Below are 15,034 nucleotides of genomic sequence, written 5' to 3'. Positions count from 1 at the left end.
TATCCTAATGTATGTGTTTTTTAATGAGAGGATAGCAAAAACAAGTAGTTCTTGTTTTTAAAAAAATAAAGTAAGATAAAATAATAAAACATGGGGGGCACCTGGGTGGCTCAGTCGGTTAAATGGCCGCCTTCGGCTCAGGTCATGATCTCAGGGTCCTGGGATCAAGCCCCGTGTCAGGCTCTCTGCTCAGTAGGGAGTCTGCTTCTCCCACTCTCTCTGGCCCTCCCACCTGCTTGTGCTCTCTCTTTCTCAAATACATAAATAAAATCTTAAAAAGTAAAAATAAAACATGGTTTTCTTGAGAGAAGGGAATGAGAAGAGTTCTTCAGTCAATGAGAAAAAGGCGTAAGCTTACAGCCTCAACGATGCTCACACCCCCATCCTGAGTGCCAGGGACTGATTCTTATCCCTATGGACCACTGACAGGCCATACCACAATAGGGGCCCCCCCAACACACCCCTGCAGCCTGCACCCTTACCTCTTCAGGGTGGGAATATCCAGGCTCAGGGGGTGTGAGCCTGATTAAAGAACTTTCTCTAAGTTCTTTAATCATAGACATGATGCTAGCTTTGTTTGCTTTAAAACAAAGAGGTAGTCATGGAATTTACTAGTTAACTAATTTTTTAAAGCATCTTCCAATTTTACCATGAGGGAATGGAATTTGTATCCAATTTGTATTTGCGAAGATTTATAAAGAACACAAAATGCAAATAGGCTGATCATGGGGAAATGACCTGTAGGAGGCATTGCAAATCCTTTCCTAATGCATGCTCTGCAGTTCTACATTCTTGCTTCTTATGGGCATACCAGAAATACTTTATTTAGTTAAAGTGAATGGAAAGATCCAGCACTTGGAAAGAATTGTCACTAGCCTTGTTTGTTCCAATAAACAACTAAATTTCTTATTGCTCAATAAAAATCAAAACTGACAGTTTGTAAAAACCAGAAAACATAAAATCTTGGACTGTGTTTCTGGCTGATGGATATTTCCAGACTCTGACGATGATCCTGAGGGAGAAGCCGATTTAGGTTTCCACAATGTCAGTGAAACTGGAAAACCTGCTACAAATTGGCCAAAAGTTTTTCCAATTCCAATTCCAATTTGTATGTATTGAAAGATTTTGGGCCCGTGGAACAGCCTTAGTTGGGAAGTCAGCTGACATCATCGCAAGTTTGAAGACTCCTTCTGCAGAATTCTGTAATTAACAATAAGATCAGGTAAAACAGCAAGAATTTGAAATTTCATCATGGTTTCAATTCTCTTAATGCTGGGTCTGCGGCATATTTTAAAGATTCGTTCGACTGAAATAGACTTTAGCTCTGTCTGTGTAAGCCAAATGAAGAAGACATCTGAGTTAAGCAATTGTCTGATCATGGCAAACATGAACAACAAGAATATGGCACGGGAGAACTTACCCTTCCAACAGGATTCTCTGTAGAAGACTGGTCTAGCCACGTGGGGAGAGATGAATGAATATGGTACATGGATAACATTGAGGGCTTGTGGTAGGCAGAATTCCAAAATGCATCTTCCAGATTACCTGCCCTAATCCCTCGAACTGTAAATATGATGAGATATCACACATCCAAAGCCCTCAGTGAGTGTGAAGGTCATAGCACCAACACTTGTCCTTGTGGCCTGCTAGTCAAATCCATTGATCTTTTTCAGTCGGACACTACATAAAATATGCCAGGTGCATGCCCAGGGTCAGATTTCAATTCCAATTAACTTATGTTACAGTAACTCACCTGCTGAATTCAATATCATACTGATTTTTTTTGGCTATTATAACTAATCGTAATTATATAGGGCATCATTTATCAGTAAAAAAAAAAAATACTGGTCTTGAAATTGTCCTGTAGCTGTGTATTGTGTGCCTGAACAAATTAGCTAAGGTTTTATATAATGGACAGGGATATTTGCTGTTTTTCTATAGAGAAAGCTGAACACTAATTGAACTTTTACAAATGAATAATTGGATTTATTTGAACATGATAATGTTACCATATATAATTCCTTTGGATAATCCTCTTTTTAATTGTAATGCCATCAATGAGATATCAGGTTCTTTGTGTTTTGTTTGTTTGCTTTTCCCATGACTGAAGGAGGAAATACTCATACAGAGGAAATTCTATCTAAATAAATGTGGCAACTGGTTTAAAGAAACGTGGTACTCTTGTTGATGACATGAGTATGCTCACTTGGGTTGCTTTGCTTTTTTGTACCTTTTGTTCATTTGTTTATATTATTTATATATAAATATCTATAAATATACTACTTATACTTAAACATTTATATGTAAGTATTTAATATAAATATTTAAATGTAATGTTTATATTATTTCTATGTCAATACTTAAACATAAATATTTGTATCATTTATATATAAATATATATTTATATATTCACTTATTCTAGAACATGTCTTGACACTTTACTATATGCTGTGTTAGGAAACAATGACAGACACAGTGCCTACTCTTATGGAGACTAAAAACATATATGAGCTAATGTTTGTTGCCAGCTTGCCTGTGCAGGCACTGTGTTAGGTACTGAACATGGGTTGTCTCTTTTTTTTTTTTTAAGATTTTATTTATTTATTTGACATAGAGAGAGAGCAGAAGCAGGGGGAGTGGCAGAGGGAGAGGGAGAGGGAGAAGCAGGCTGCCTGCTGAGCAGGGAGCCGATGTGGGGCTCGATCCCAGGACCCTGGGATCATGACCTGAGCTGAAGGCAGATGCTTAACCAACTGAGCCACCCAGGTTCCCCAAAAACCTCCTATTCTTGTTAGGTGAATCGCTCTCTGCTCCTTGAACAAAAAGTCCCAGGCTTTGCCCTTGCCAGATAGCCAGGTCCCCAAATGCAACCCAGCCTTGTATGTCTGACCCAAGCTTCTCTGTGTCCTCACTGGGTCCCTAACCCACCTGGCTTCTCCAGCCCCTAATGCTCTATCACATCCCTACCCCACTCCCCACGTATCTAGCCGTTTTGTCTGTTCACCTGATGTTCCAACCTAGATCATAAATTCCAAATTAGATTATAAAGTTCCCCACAGGGGCGCCTGGGTGGCTAGTTAGTTAAGCGTCTGCCTTCTGCTCAGGTTGTGATTGCAGGGTCCTGGGATGGAGCCCCGCATCGGGCTCCCTGCTGAGTGGGGAGCCTGCTTCTACCTCTCCCTCTGCCCCTCCCCTTGCTTGTGCTCTCTCTGTCAAACAAATAAAATCTTCAAAAAAAAAATAATAATAAAGCTCCCCAAAGCCTGTATTTTCTTTTCTCTCTTCCTAGCCACAGAACTTAGGTAGAGACTTAGGGAATAAGTTACAGTGGTCTTTTCCATTGCTAAATTGGTTCTCTGGCCCTAAAAACATTGATAGATTCATAGAGAGAAAAGGTAGGTGACCTATTTAAGAATCAGTTAATAGGATGTGCTTGCTTGGCTCATTCCCCTCTTCTTCAGTGAATCATGGCCGTTGTCAGAATGTTGCCTACATCCTATGACTGTAGATTTTGCATGACTGGTTTTGCAATGACCACACAATCCTGGTTTATATAATATGCGTTTGTATCTCTACCTTAAGCCTTTGGGACACAGCCAAAGCTTGAGGTCACTGGAGCACCCACTTAGCCTGAAATTGAAGGACAGAAGCTCAAGAGTCTGTCATCGGCCGTCTCTGGCTCTGAAAACTCACAGACCTTTGTACTATCTATCCCTGTGATATTTAACACCTACAGCGTTGAGATGTCATTTTTTATAGCTGTGTATTCTGCCAGCTCCTCAGCAGCAACATGGCCTTGCCCAGCCCCTGGGAGCAAGTGTCTCTAAATGACTGTTGCTTGGACCTGGAATTACAGATGGGATTATTGCCGGGACCTCTAGTCTGGAAGCTGCTAGAGTGTCACATGGTGTTGATAACCACTGGCTTCTCAAAGTGGCTCCAGGCAGCCGAGAATCCTTCTCGCGTTGGGATGTTTGGGCTGAACTCTTGACTCCCACGCTCTACCTTTCCCACCTCTTCCCTTCTGGAGTATCGGATGCTGAGCGTTTGTAGTCATGACGTCATAGGATTGCCTGCAGGCTCATGGGAATACAAAAGTTTTAAGACAGAGAAAAACCCTATGGGATTTTACCCATTCTCAATCCATCTCTGTATTACTTGCCATGTCTTAACCTCACCTTGAAGAACTTGCATTTCTTTTCCTTCTGGGGAAGAGGAATAGGAGTGAGCTCTAGGATCATCTCTCCTCTGGGGGAGAACTGGAGTGTTGGCCTGTAGACTAAAGCAGTTCTCCCAGAGAGTTCTTCCTTAGGGGGCCTCTGGGAGCCATTTTCCACTGGGAGACCAACTGGGAGCTAAAAGCTTGTCGTTTGTTGACACTTCTCCTCCCTCTCACATCTGCCAAGGTTATCCAATGTCATGTGTAGACTGCGTTAGGGATGATGTATAAGCAATACCTGCATGCTTCACTTTATCTTCCACCTCACACGAGTAGGTGATAAAGTGCATCTCCATGACATCGGGAAGGCCTTTATAATCAATTTTCTTTGCTCATCTGCCTTTCTATCCTTCAGACACTCTCGGATATCATAGTGTTTATGTAGGAGGATTCCAAGTGACCACGTGGGAGATGGATTAGAATTGCCTCTTCATGATTTCCACTGTTTTAAAGAAATATTCCCTATTTCCTCACTCTGGCTTTTCATAGATTTGGCTTCCTTGAATAGTTTCGAACCACTTCCTGACCACCGTATTTCCTCCCCTGGGAGGTACTAATGCTGTAATCCTTTTCCTCATTTATCCACTCTTTTCACTCATCTCTGCTCCAGTCCTGAGGCTTTTTCTTGGATTTCTGCAATTGGTGGTCGTTATTTCCTGAGCAGAACAGAGTTTGTCGTATGTCTCTGGGGTTCTTTCCTTTCCCGTTCTCTCTATATTTAAAGTTGTTGCCTCTAAAGAGCTCTCCAGAATCATACTTAATGGTTTAGCCTCATACTCAAGTGGTCAGAGAGGATGTTAGGTCACACTCTTGGTCACCATCAGAATTAAAACCTGTTGAGGCTTTAATGAAGACCACCACCAACTCTGTCTGCCTTGCCAAGAAAGATAGGCTCTCCTAGGTAAGCCAAATGAGTGCATTTCTCCAGCAGACCATCGAAGAGGGATAGTGTGAAATGTTAATGTAGAAAAAAAAATTGGACTCAATATAAATGAGATGTCAATTCCTTCAGGGATGCCCCCAGTTGAGTAATTCTGAGTGTAGTCACCATTCTGTGGTAAATGTGAAGTGTTTGCAGGACAAGGTTGGTGACACATAGGTTACTTAATGGTGAATAAATCTGATAAAATTAAAAATGCCTCCGGCACTAAGGTGTGTGCTAATGTCTTGTACCACATGTATAAAAGGTATGCCATTTACTTGAAAACCTACATGTGCAAGGCTGCATAACCCAAGAGTTACACGATAGTCTAAGAATTGTCACATGCTGAGCTTTCTGTAGGATGCCTTCTTGGTCCCTGAACAAGACACTCTAAGTGACATAGGCGATCAGCAACTTTCTTCCCTGTCATGTAGATAATCTCCAGTCACCCTCTGTGGGACATATCAGTCAGTCCCATAACTGGGAGCTGGGAGCTGGGGGGCAAAGATAAGAGCTGCAATCCTGCCCTCTTTATAGGGCACCTCTAAAACCAGCCTTGTTTTGAGTGAATGTCGATTGTTCGTTCCCTTCCCCCAGTCCTGTCTTAACTTTCCATATTTTCCCTCCAACAAATTCTTAAAATACAGATGGGCAGAGGGTCAAGGAAAATTGGGGACCATTTCCCTCCTGTGGCTAAAAGTTTTCACTCTATTTCTCTCACTGAACGGATTGTACTTTTAGTCACTCAACTTTTCCTTATTCCTGCATGCCAGCGCTATACATGAACATGAGCTTTGCAAGGCTCTCTTGCCAGTCACATTGTCATCCTTATATTTGAGGTATCACCTGGCATCTACAAGTCTAAGTCTTTTCAACTTTTTTTCTCATACGTTAGTTCATTTTTAAATAAAATAATCTAGATAGATATAGAGAATTAGAGCTTTAAGTTTGAAGACAACCGTAATGCTTTCCAGTTGCCCTTCCCATGTGAACCCTGAATGCCCTTGTAACAGAAGTCATCATTTGTCCTCTATCACTCCTTCCTAGTGATAAGAAATTCAACAGCACAAAATCAGATCACACCATTTATTTTTTAAAAAGATTTATTTATTTGAAGGGAGGATGGGCAGACAGAGAAGGAGAGGGGGAGGGAGAGAGAGAGAATCTCAAGCAGACTCCCTGCTGAGTGCGGAGCCCAACTCGGGGCTCGATCTCATGACCCTGAGATCATGACCTGAGTGGAAAACAAGAGTCAGACGCCTAACTAAGTGAGCCACCCAGGCGCCTCCAGATCACACCGTTTATAAACACCTCTGTGGAAAAAAATCTTCCTTGCTACGTATCTTGTCACTTCCACCCTTTGGCCCAGGTTTTAAAATTTAGTATGTTTTCCACAGAATAGCTTTCAAAATACTCAAAGGCAATTATCCTGCCCTCCAAGACTGTATTTTTGTATTTGGTTAACTATGCCCATTTTCTCCAAATGCGTGTAGATTTTCATCCCTCCCACCATCCTGGCCACTGTCCTCGGTTCGGTGTGTCTAGGGGTCCTGCAGAGAGCTTGCTATGCTTCTGCTGTGCTGAGACCGTTCAGTTCGGTGTGTCTAGGGGTCCTGCGGAGAGCTTGCTATGCTTCTGCTGTGCTGAGACCGTTCAGTTCGGTGTGTCTAGGGGTCCTGCAGAGAGCTTGCTGTGCTTCTGCTGTGCTGAGACCGTTCAGTTCGGTGTGTCTAGGGGTCCTGCGGAGAGCTTGCTATGCTTCTGCTGTGCTGAGACCGTCGCGTTTCTATTTCACAGGTAAGGAAACTGAGACTACCCAGGAAATGACTTACCTAAGGTCATAAACTAGACCTTGCATTTGGATCTCTACTCTCCTGCACTTTAATTCTGGTCTGTATTTCCTGATATAACAGGTACGTCTGGCCAGAGACCCATTTAACAATGAGATAGAACAGCCTGGAATTCTACTGATTTCCACTGCAATGAAGTCGTGACAAAGGGGCCGAACCAAGACTCTCTGGAAATGTCAGCTGGTTAGTCAACCTGAGACAACGGTCTCAAAGGTGCCTGCTTGGGTTTTGAAGATTATATGTATATTATTTCTCTGAGGGATGCTGACTAATACAGTCATTAATCTACCTTTTGTGATCTTTAAGGACTGTTTTTGGACGACAGCATGATTATTCTCTTACTTTAATTGTTGGTGATATTGCTCCTTGAGTCCTTTTATTGAGTTCCAAGACAATTTCTTTTATCTTGAAACTTTTCATAAGCTTAAAGCAATACTGCAGCTTTATTATACTCCTAAGAAAACTCAAAATAATTCTGCATCTGTGTGACCAATGCACAGGCTCATGCTTTTACCTCATTACTAACCATTGATGGCACTGTCAACTCTCATTGGCAGGATGCTCTGGTCTTCTACTGTATTTTGAAAATCAACATATTCTTTAATATACCAGATTTAAATATGTTACAGCTGAAGTCTGTTGACTTATTCAAGCCCACTGATGTTCATCAAAGTAAATACTATGCCTTTGTTGCATCCTTTGCTCTTAATCTAATTTTGATCTTCTTAATGTGTGTTCTGTTGGCACCTAGCCTCCTTGTCTGTAAGCTGGCCGCTGAGAAAGGAATTCCACTGAAAAATCAGTTTTGGAAGCACCACACCCTATATGCCACAAGATTCGTAATACACACAGCATATTAAAGGTTTGAAAAGTCCTATAGTAAAGAAACCTGTTTAAATCAATTTAAATCAATGTTTCCTAAGTGTGTTTGACCACAAAAAAATTTCCTTTTTCCCTAAAACATTTGGGAAAATGCTGATGTCATGTTGTAACTTACTGTCCTTGTTAAGGGTCATAAAAAGGCCAGAAAGAATATTCTCTTAAGTAAAGAATAAAGAAAAGTGCAAATTATTTTATGAAACCGACTGGGCAATCAAAGTATTGATGATCCTGACAAAGGGAGCAGACTCAGTTAAATAATGTTATATACCAGTTGTTTATATTTAAATATAATGTCTCTACTTTAAGCCGTTACCAGGACTGGCCAAGAGGACAGTCACTTACTTCCTTTGTAAAGGCAAGCATCTTATATTTGATTCCAAGTCTATAAAAAGGGAAGGTGACATTTCTCCCTTTTGCCTGTTTTAGAAATATCTAGTCACAGTACATGCAATTGGGCTACCTGAATGACAAGGGAGTAGGTCGGTATCTTCCAAGTGAAGAGGAAATAAAGTCAGTTGCTTAGTTTGGGCCTTCAGCAGCTTCTCCCTCTCCCTCTCTCTCTTCTCAGCTTTATTGAAATATAATTGACATATAACGTTGTGTAAGTTCAAGGTGTACAACATGGTGATTTGATACATGTATCTATTATGAAATGGTTACCACAATTAGGTTAGTTAGCACATCTGCCACTTCACGTAATTGCTCTTCTTTTGTTGGGGTGGTGGTGGTGAGAACATTTAAGATCATTCTCTTAGCAGTGTTGAAGTATACAATACAGCATTGTTAACCAAAGTCACCAGGCTGTATATTAGATCCCCAGAGTGTATTCATCTTATAATTGGAAGTTTGTACCCTTTTTTGGAGGGGGAATGGGCAGAGGGAGAGAGAGAATCTTAAGCAGACTCCATGCCCAGCACAGAGCCCAACACGGGGCTCGATCTCATGACCTGAGCCGAAATCAAGAGTTGGCCACTTAACCAACTGAGCCAGGCACCCCTGGAAGGTTGTACCCTTTGACCAACATCTCATTTCCCTCAATCTGTGTATCCGTGGTGCTCTTGGCTGCAAAGCACGGCTGGTAAAGTACTAAGGTGATAAAACCATACAAATAGGGACATTTATGCAAAGCTGTAAATTGAAATCAAGAATGCCATTTAAAAGACCAGAAATAGACGAATTCACTGCGGCAGAAAGTAGAAAAATGGTGGCCAGGGGCTGTGGCAAGGGAGAAATGAAGAGTTATTGTGTATTGGGTACAGAGCTTCTGTTTGGGATAATGAAAAAGTTCTGGAAATGGCTGGTGGTGATGGTCATTTGACATTGGGAATATATTTAATGTTGCAACTACAAATGGCTAAGATGATAATTTTTGTTAGGTATACCTTATGACAATAAAAAAAGCACCAAAAAATATTAGGGAAGTAAATAAAGAGGGAGAGCTACACGTACACATTGTATCCAGGACAACTTTCCTGATTTTGATATTGTTCTGTAGTTATGTAAGATGGAACCATTGGGAGACACTAGGTGAATGAACTTGGGACCGCTTTTTATACTATCTTTGCAACTTCCTGTGAATCTATAACGATTTCAAAATAAAAAGTTAAAATAAAAAATTTTAAAAAGTAAACCTCCATGGCCAGGAAGTATTTACCTGGAAATACAGAGAGGACTGATATTTGGAAGTCTATTCATATTTCACACTTGTAGCTGAAATAAGAGAGAAATCATATGATCTCTTTAGATGCAGATAATGCTCTCATTCTAATGATGAACTGTCTTGTAATAGATTTTTTTTTCCTAAACATCATCAAAAGATCCATCTAGACAACCAATAGGCGTAACACTCAAACATAGCAGGTGTTTTTAATAAAATCAGGAATAAAGATATTATTGTTACTTAACATCATTCTCTAAGTTTGGGTCCCTACATGATTTACGGTTATAACTATTAAAAAAACAGATACAGAGCAACAGGTTACCTTTGGCTGGGCCATCGTCCACTTAGGCCTTGGGAATGTCTGTTAACTTCTCAGCTTCGTTTTCTCTTTCACAACACTAGAGGATTAATCAGACAAAATCATTAGTTTTAACATTATTTTTCTATTTCTTGGCACTGGACACTTTCCTTCAAAAACTTTTTTCCTCCGGAAGACCAGAATATAAAACAGTTAAAACTGGAGTTGCTATGATGCAAACAGGGATGGGGCACCCAAAGCCTGGTCTATCCTGATCCTTCCCCCAACCTCTGCCCACCCCCAGCCCCTCTACAGGAAACAAGCCCCTCATAAACACTCACAAAACCAGGCAGAGGCCCTTCTCCTGTCCCACGCAGTGCAAACATGCGGGGGAGCATGCATCTTTGAAGCATGCCAGGTAAGCTGATTTATGAAATTTGGAATAGAACACAATGTGACAAAGAAACAAAAGAACTTCATCTCTAGCAGAGAACTTGATTGTATACCTGGTACAGGTCTTCCTGCATGACTCTGAGTGAGGGCCCTCACCGCTCTCAGCTTCGGTTCCTTATCTGTGATGTCAGGAGGGTCACTGACTTACATTCATTCAACACCAAATCATGTTACTATGGTCTCATTTTTGTCAGTGGGTGGGTCACTTTTGTCAGTGGATGTGGGCCTCCTTCAGGTATCGGGAGCACAGGTAAAACTAACTCAGGCAGTAGGTCTCAACCTTGGCTGCATGTAGAACCACCAGAAGATGCTTTTAAGATAAACAGATACCCAGGTCCTTCTCAGTCCAGTTAAATCAAAACTCTACCCCTGACACCTTGGGGAATCACTCTACCTGTTTCCCAGGCTAACCTATTAGGTTAGGGCACTCAAGAGGGAAAACCGTTGTCCTAGCAGAACCATAGGATACGTTTCCGGGTAATTTCGCTCAAAATCAAATAGTCTACGGGACCCCATGGTGATATTTTCATTGTCTGGGTGACTAACCAGTAACACTTGCCCTTAAATATTTTCAGATCAAACTTGTCTCTATCTTGCTTCATGGCACAGAACCCTGGGCAGATTCAAAGCCCTTTCTTTTTTCCTTTTTTTAAGTTTATTTATTTTTTAATAAAGATTATTAATAATATTCTAATATTTATATAAATAATATAATAATATATAACTAAATATAAAAATAAATATAATAATATAAATATTGAAATAAAATGTTTTGATAAAAATAAAATTAAAAATTATTTATTATTATTTATTTTTTTATTTATTATTTATTTTTTCTTCGTAATCTCTACACCCAGCATGGAACTCAAACTTACGACCCCAAGATCAAGAGCTGCATGCCCTCCCAACTGAGCCAGCCAGGCACCCCTCAAAGCCCTTTCTGGAGAAACATTTTGACCTTCCAGAGAGACTGTCATCATCAGCTGAGACTCACATTCCTCTCATTCCATTCACAGGGGCCATGCCGCACTCTGCTGTGACAGAGGCAAATCCTCCCATTTTAAGCGATTAAGTCTCTTTCCCTCAAAGGATGTATGTATATAAACTGTATCTGAAGGTAGTAAGCGTGTGCGTGATTTTGTCTAGTAACCAAGTAACATTGCCTTGCTAATGTAGTTGGAGTATTTGCCTTCCTGTCAGCATGTATTAGATCATCAGCTGGGATGACCTGCTTCTGTGGCGGGATGGCTGGTTCCAGCCTGTCTGCAGCCTGTGGGGGTTTAATGAGGAAGGAGTTTTCAGGGACGTGCTACAAATCACTTAGACCTTGTAAGGTAATCCAGAGTTTTCAGAGCAGCCCTCCGTCCATTTCACCTTTCTTATCTCCATTATCTCACTGTTGCGGTTTCGTGCGAAGCTTCAGGAAAGAGCACTGGACGTCGGAGTACGTTGCATGACTCCCTAAAAAGAAGAGAATTGAGCACAGGATCTTTAGGGCAGTGAAACTACTATAATGCTGGATACACGTCATTACCTATTTGTCAAAACCCACAGAATGCACACCAAGAGTAACCCTAGCAAAAGCGTGGACTGCAGGTGATAATGATGTGTCAGTGGAGTTCACCGACCGTAAGAAAGGGTTTCACTCTCGCGGGGGGTGTTGTCAGGAGGTTGTACGTGCGTACGGGCAGGGAGAGTATGGGAACTCTCTGTACTTTCTGCTCAGTTTGGCTGTGAACCCAAAATTATTCCCCCCTAAAAAGTCTACTTGAAAAATTAAAAAAGGGGAAGTTTGAAACTCTGCTTAAAAAATGGTTTTAATCTCAGAAGTTGGCGGGTAGCAAAACAAAGCAAAAGCCTTGATAATAATCTGATCCTTACAAAATGCTCTCATCTGTCTCGACCCTTACGGATACCCTGTCCTCCACCCCTTGCTGTCTTCACACGCTCTCCTCGCTGTTCCCCCCCTCCTGAAGCCTACCTATACCCCCATCTAACCCAGAAAGCTCTCCTAAGCTCCAGGCTCTTCTATCCAAAGGTCTCTGAGAAATCTCAGTTTGATTGTCCCAGGGAAACTTCAACATCAACTTGCCCCAAATGGAAATCATTAACTCCCCACCCCAACTCCTCCTTTATACAAAAAGGTAACCTTCTCTATGGATGAGAACTCCAGTCGTCCTTCCAAATTTTCATGTGAAGATAATGGCAGTCCGCACTTCTGGTCCAAGATAGTGGACAGAATACTTGTGGGTATCTGTGTTTCCACTAAAACCCCAACGGAACTGCATTACGATAAAAGGATTTAAAAAGAAGCATGAAACCACAGGACAAAGAAGAGAGGAAAAGCAACACACTTTCAGAAGGTGGGAGAGCACTCGGATAAATAGTGCTGAACCTGATGAAGGAAAGAACATCAGAACCTAAGCTGGTAGAGTGGAAAAACCCAGAAACAAGCTGATTAACATGGATGAACCGTGAAGAGGTCAAAAAAAAGAAGGCTCCAGGCAACTCTTAAAGAAACAGTCAAATAAATAAAATTTCAGACATATGAGGTCTCACAAACATAGGCCTCTGGCTCGTATTTACTTTCTCGGAAAGCATCTGGACGATGCGTTCCACCAAAATAAAAGAGTAAGCCAAGAACCAAGATGACACGGGATTTAACACAAAAGAGGCCCAGAGTATTCTGGGCTGTGGAAGAAGGACCAATGGCAGGAACACAGCCATGCTCATGACTTGTTAGTTCTTTTAATTGTTCTACGTGTAGGTTTAGAAAAGCTAAATACTGTGTTCAAGATCACACAGCTAGTCTAGTGAGTGTTAGAGCTAGGAACCAAACCCAGGTATGTCCGTTGCAAAGGCATGATAGAGCATTTCTATAATTATGGAATTCTGAGCCAAAGAGTGACTAACACGAGTAGTAACAGTTCCAAGACATACGCTTACAATGAGAATTAAATGAGATAATAACCCAAAGCGTTTACCCAGCATCTGGCACATGGGAACCTAAAGATTACTGACTTGTAGTTAAAAACATAGTCTATTATTATCATTACTGCCTCCATCAAATGTTCCATGAAGGATTTGGATTTGAGCTGGACCTGGAAAGACAAGAAGGGTGTTGACTGTCGCAGAGGAAGGGGACATTCCACACTGAAGAGACAATAGTGACAAAAGAGGAGAGAACAGTGAAGATACACACACACTTCAGACATTTGTCAGAGCATCCCACTGCTAACCGACTGCAGCTCAGCATTGCCAGAAGTTTGCTTTAAATGTCTGGGATTTGAAGGAAATATGTTAATTTTCCATTTCTCTAGATTCTGTAAGCCCTATCCCTGAAGGAAATTAGATCATCAGAAGGCAACAGACCTGAACTCTATTATCTTAACTTCCAACAGATTCACTTTCACAGAACTAAGATTAATGATAGGGACTTCGGAGAAGAGAAAGCATTAATTTGAAGAATGTTTCCATATCTTTTGTAAAATCACACACCCTGTGGACACTGCATGCCCATCCTTAAAGAGTCTGAAGAAGACTTTTTCCCTTGATGAGTTTGTATCCTTGCTGTTACCAAGCAGTGAAAGCTTGTGACCCAATGCCAAGAGCTGATTTCAGGTGCAACAGTGTAACCTAATCCATACCAAACGCTTCAGGACAGCTTTCTTCTTCCTATAAACATGTAAAAATAAACGTGTTTGTCTTCTTCCATGGGCTTATAAATACCATGCACGAGTTTGTGAGCAGGTGAATTTTAAACAAGAAAAATTGAATATATTATTGAATCCTGGTATAATACAAGTGTTAAGAAATGAAGAAAAACATGTTACCTGACAGCAAGGGCATATATAACTGAATATGGTATCCTTACAGCGAGGTGACTGAAAACAGTAGATCATTTGTCTCGCTAAAATTTCAGCAGAAATATATGAGAACCAACTAGCAGAAGTGCTCAGTAAAAGCAAGTTCACCTGTTAAGGGGTACGGCCTTCTACGTAGGAGGAAAACCTTCTCAGATTTTACCACGTTCACCTGTATTAGTCAAGCTTAGCTAGGTTAGGCTGCAGTAATGAACAACGAAGATTTATTTTTCATCAACGCTGTATATCCATCTTGGGTGAGCAGAGTTCTCCACTCTGCATTGTTCCTACTTGGGAACCGAGGCTGCTGGAGCCTCAACCTTCTGGAACATCGGTGGTTGCCATGGCAGGGGCGCGGTGGGGGGTTGGGGGGGAGGAGGAAGGAAACTGACAAGTCAAATATTGCACTGGAAAGCCTTCTGCCTGAAAATGATACAGTTCATTGTCATTTGTGTTTCATTGGTCAGAGCAAGTAACGTGACCTGCTAACCCTCAAGGTGGCAGATGCTGCATTCCTTTCATGTTTAGAAAGATTAAAACCAGAAAAATTGGTGAATAAGCCTAATGACTGCTAAAATCTGCCCCCTTCGCTACTGAACATTCAGTTCGCTTTTCCTTCTGCAAGCAACATACACTCATCTCTTCCTCCAAGGAATACTGCCAGCAAGTTTTATCCCTATGGCTTTTAGTTCGAAACCCAGGATGTGGGGAAATGCACAGTCAGGTCTGGATACGGTGCCTACTGATTTGGGGACCTGTGCAGGAGAAAGTCAACTTTTCTGCCCTCCCACACAACCACACTCCAATGGTAGAAGGACAGGCTAAGTACAGTAAGTACCCCCATTCAGAAATGGGGGGAATGAGAGAGACACCTGGTGGACACTGGT

At 41.4% G+C, this 15,034-nt stretch overlaps 1 long non-coding RNA gene across 2 annotated transcripts; it reads right to left on the bottom strand.

Moving 5' to 3' along the window:
- Positions 1-808: 808 nt before the first annotated feature.
- On the bottom strand, positions 809-14,437 carry LOC141373717 (uncharacterized). Of its 2 annotated transcripts, XR_012379996.1 has the most exons (5): positions 14,259-14,437; positions 9,856-9,931; positions 9,528-9,583; positions 8,334-8,441; positions 809-1,200 (listed from the first exon to the last, which is right to left on the bottom strand). It is a non-coding gene; the product is annotated as an uncharacterized lncRNA (long non-coding RNA). The 2 variants fall into 2 exon arrangements; XR_012379995.1 differs by lacking the exons at positions 8,334-8,441; positions 9,528-9,583.
- Positions 14,438-15,034: the final 597 nt, after the last annotated feature.

This window comes from Callorhinus ursinus, unplaced genomic scaffold (genome assembly GCF_003265705.2).
Source record: "Callorhinus ursinus isolate GAN/ISIS: 27379988/994484 unplaced genomic scaffold, GSC_fseal_2.0 scaffold11, whole genome shotgun sequence".
Lineage (NCBI taxonomy): Eukaryota > Metazoa > Chordata > Mammalia > Carnivora > Otariidae > Callorhinus > Callorhinus ursinus.
The sequence above is the reverse complement of the archived record's forward strand: the minus strand, read 5'-3'. Positions and strand labels throughout refer to the sequence as shown.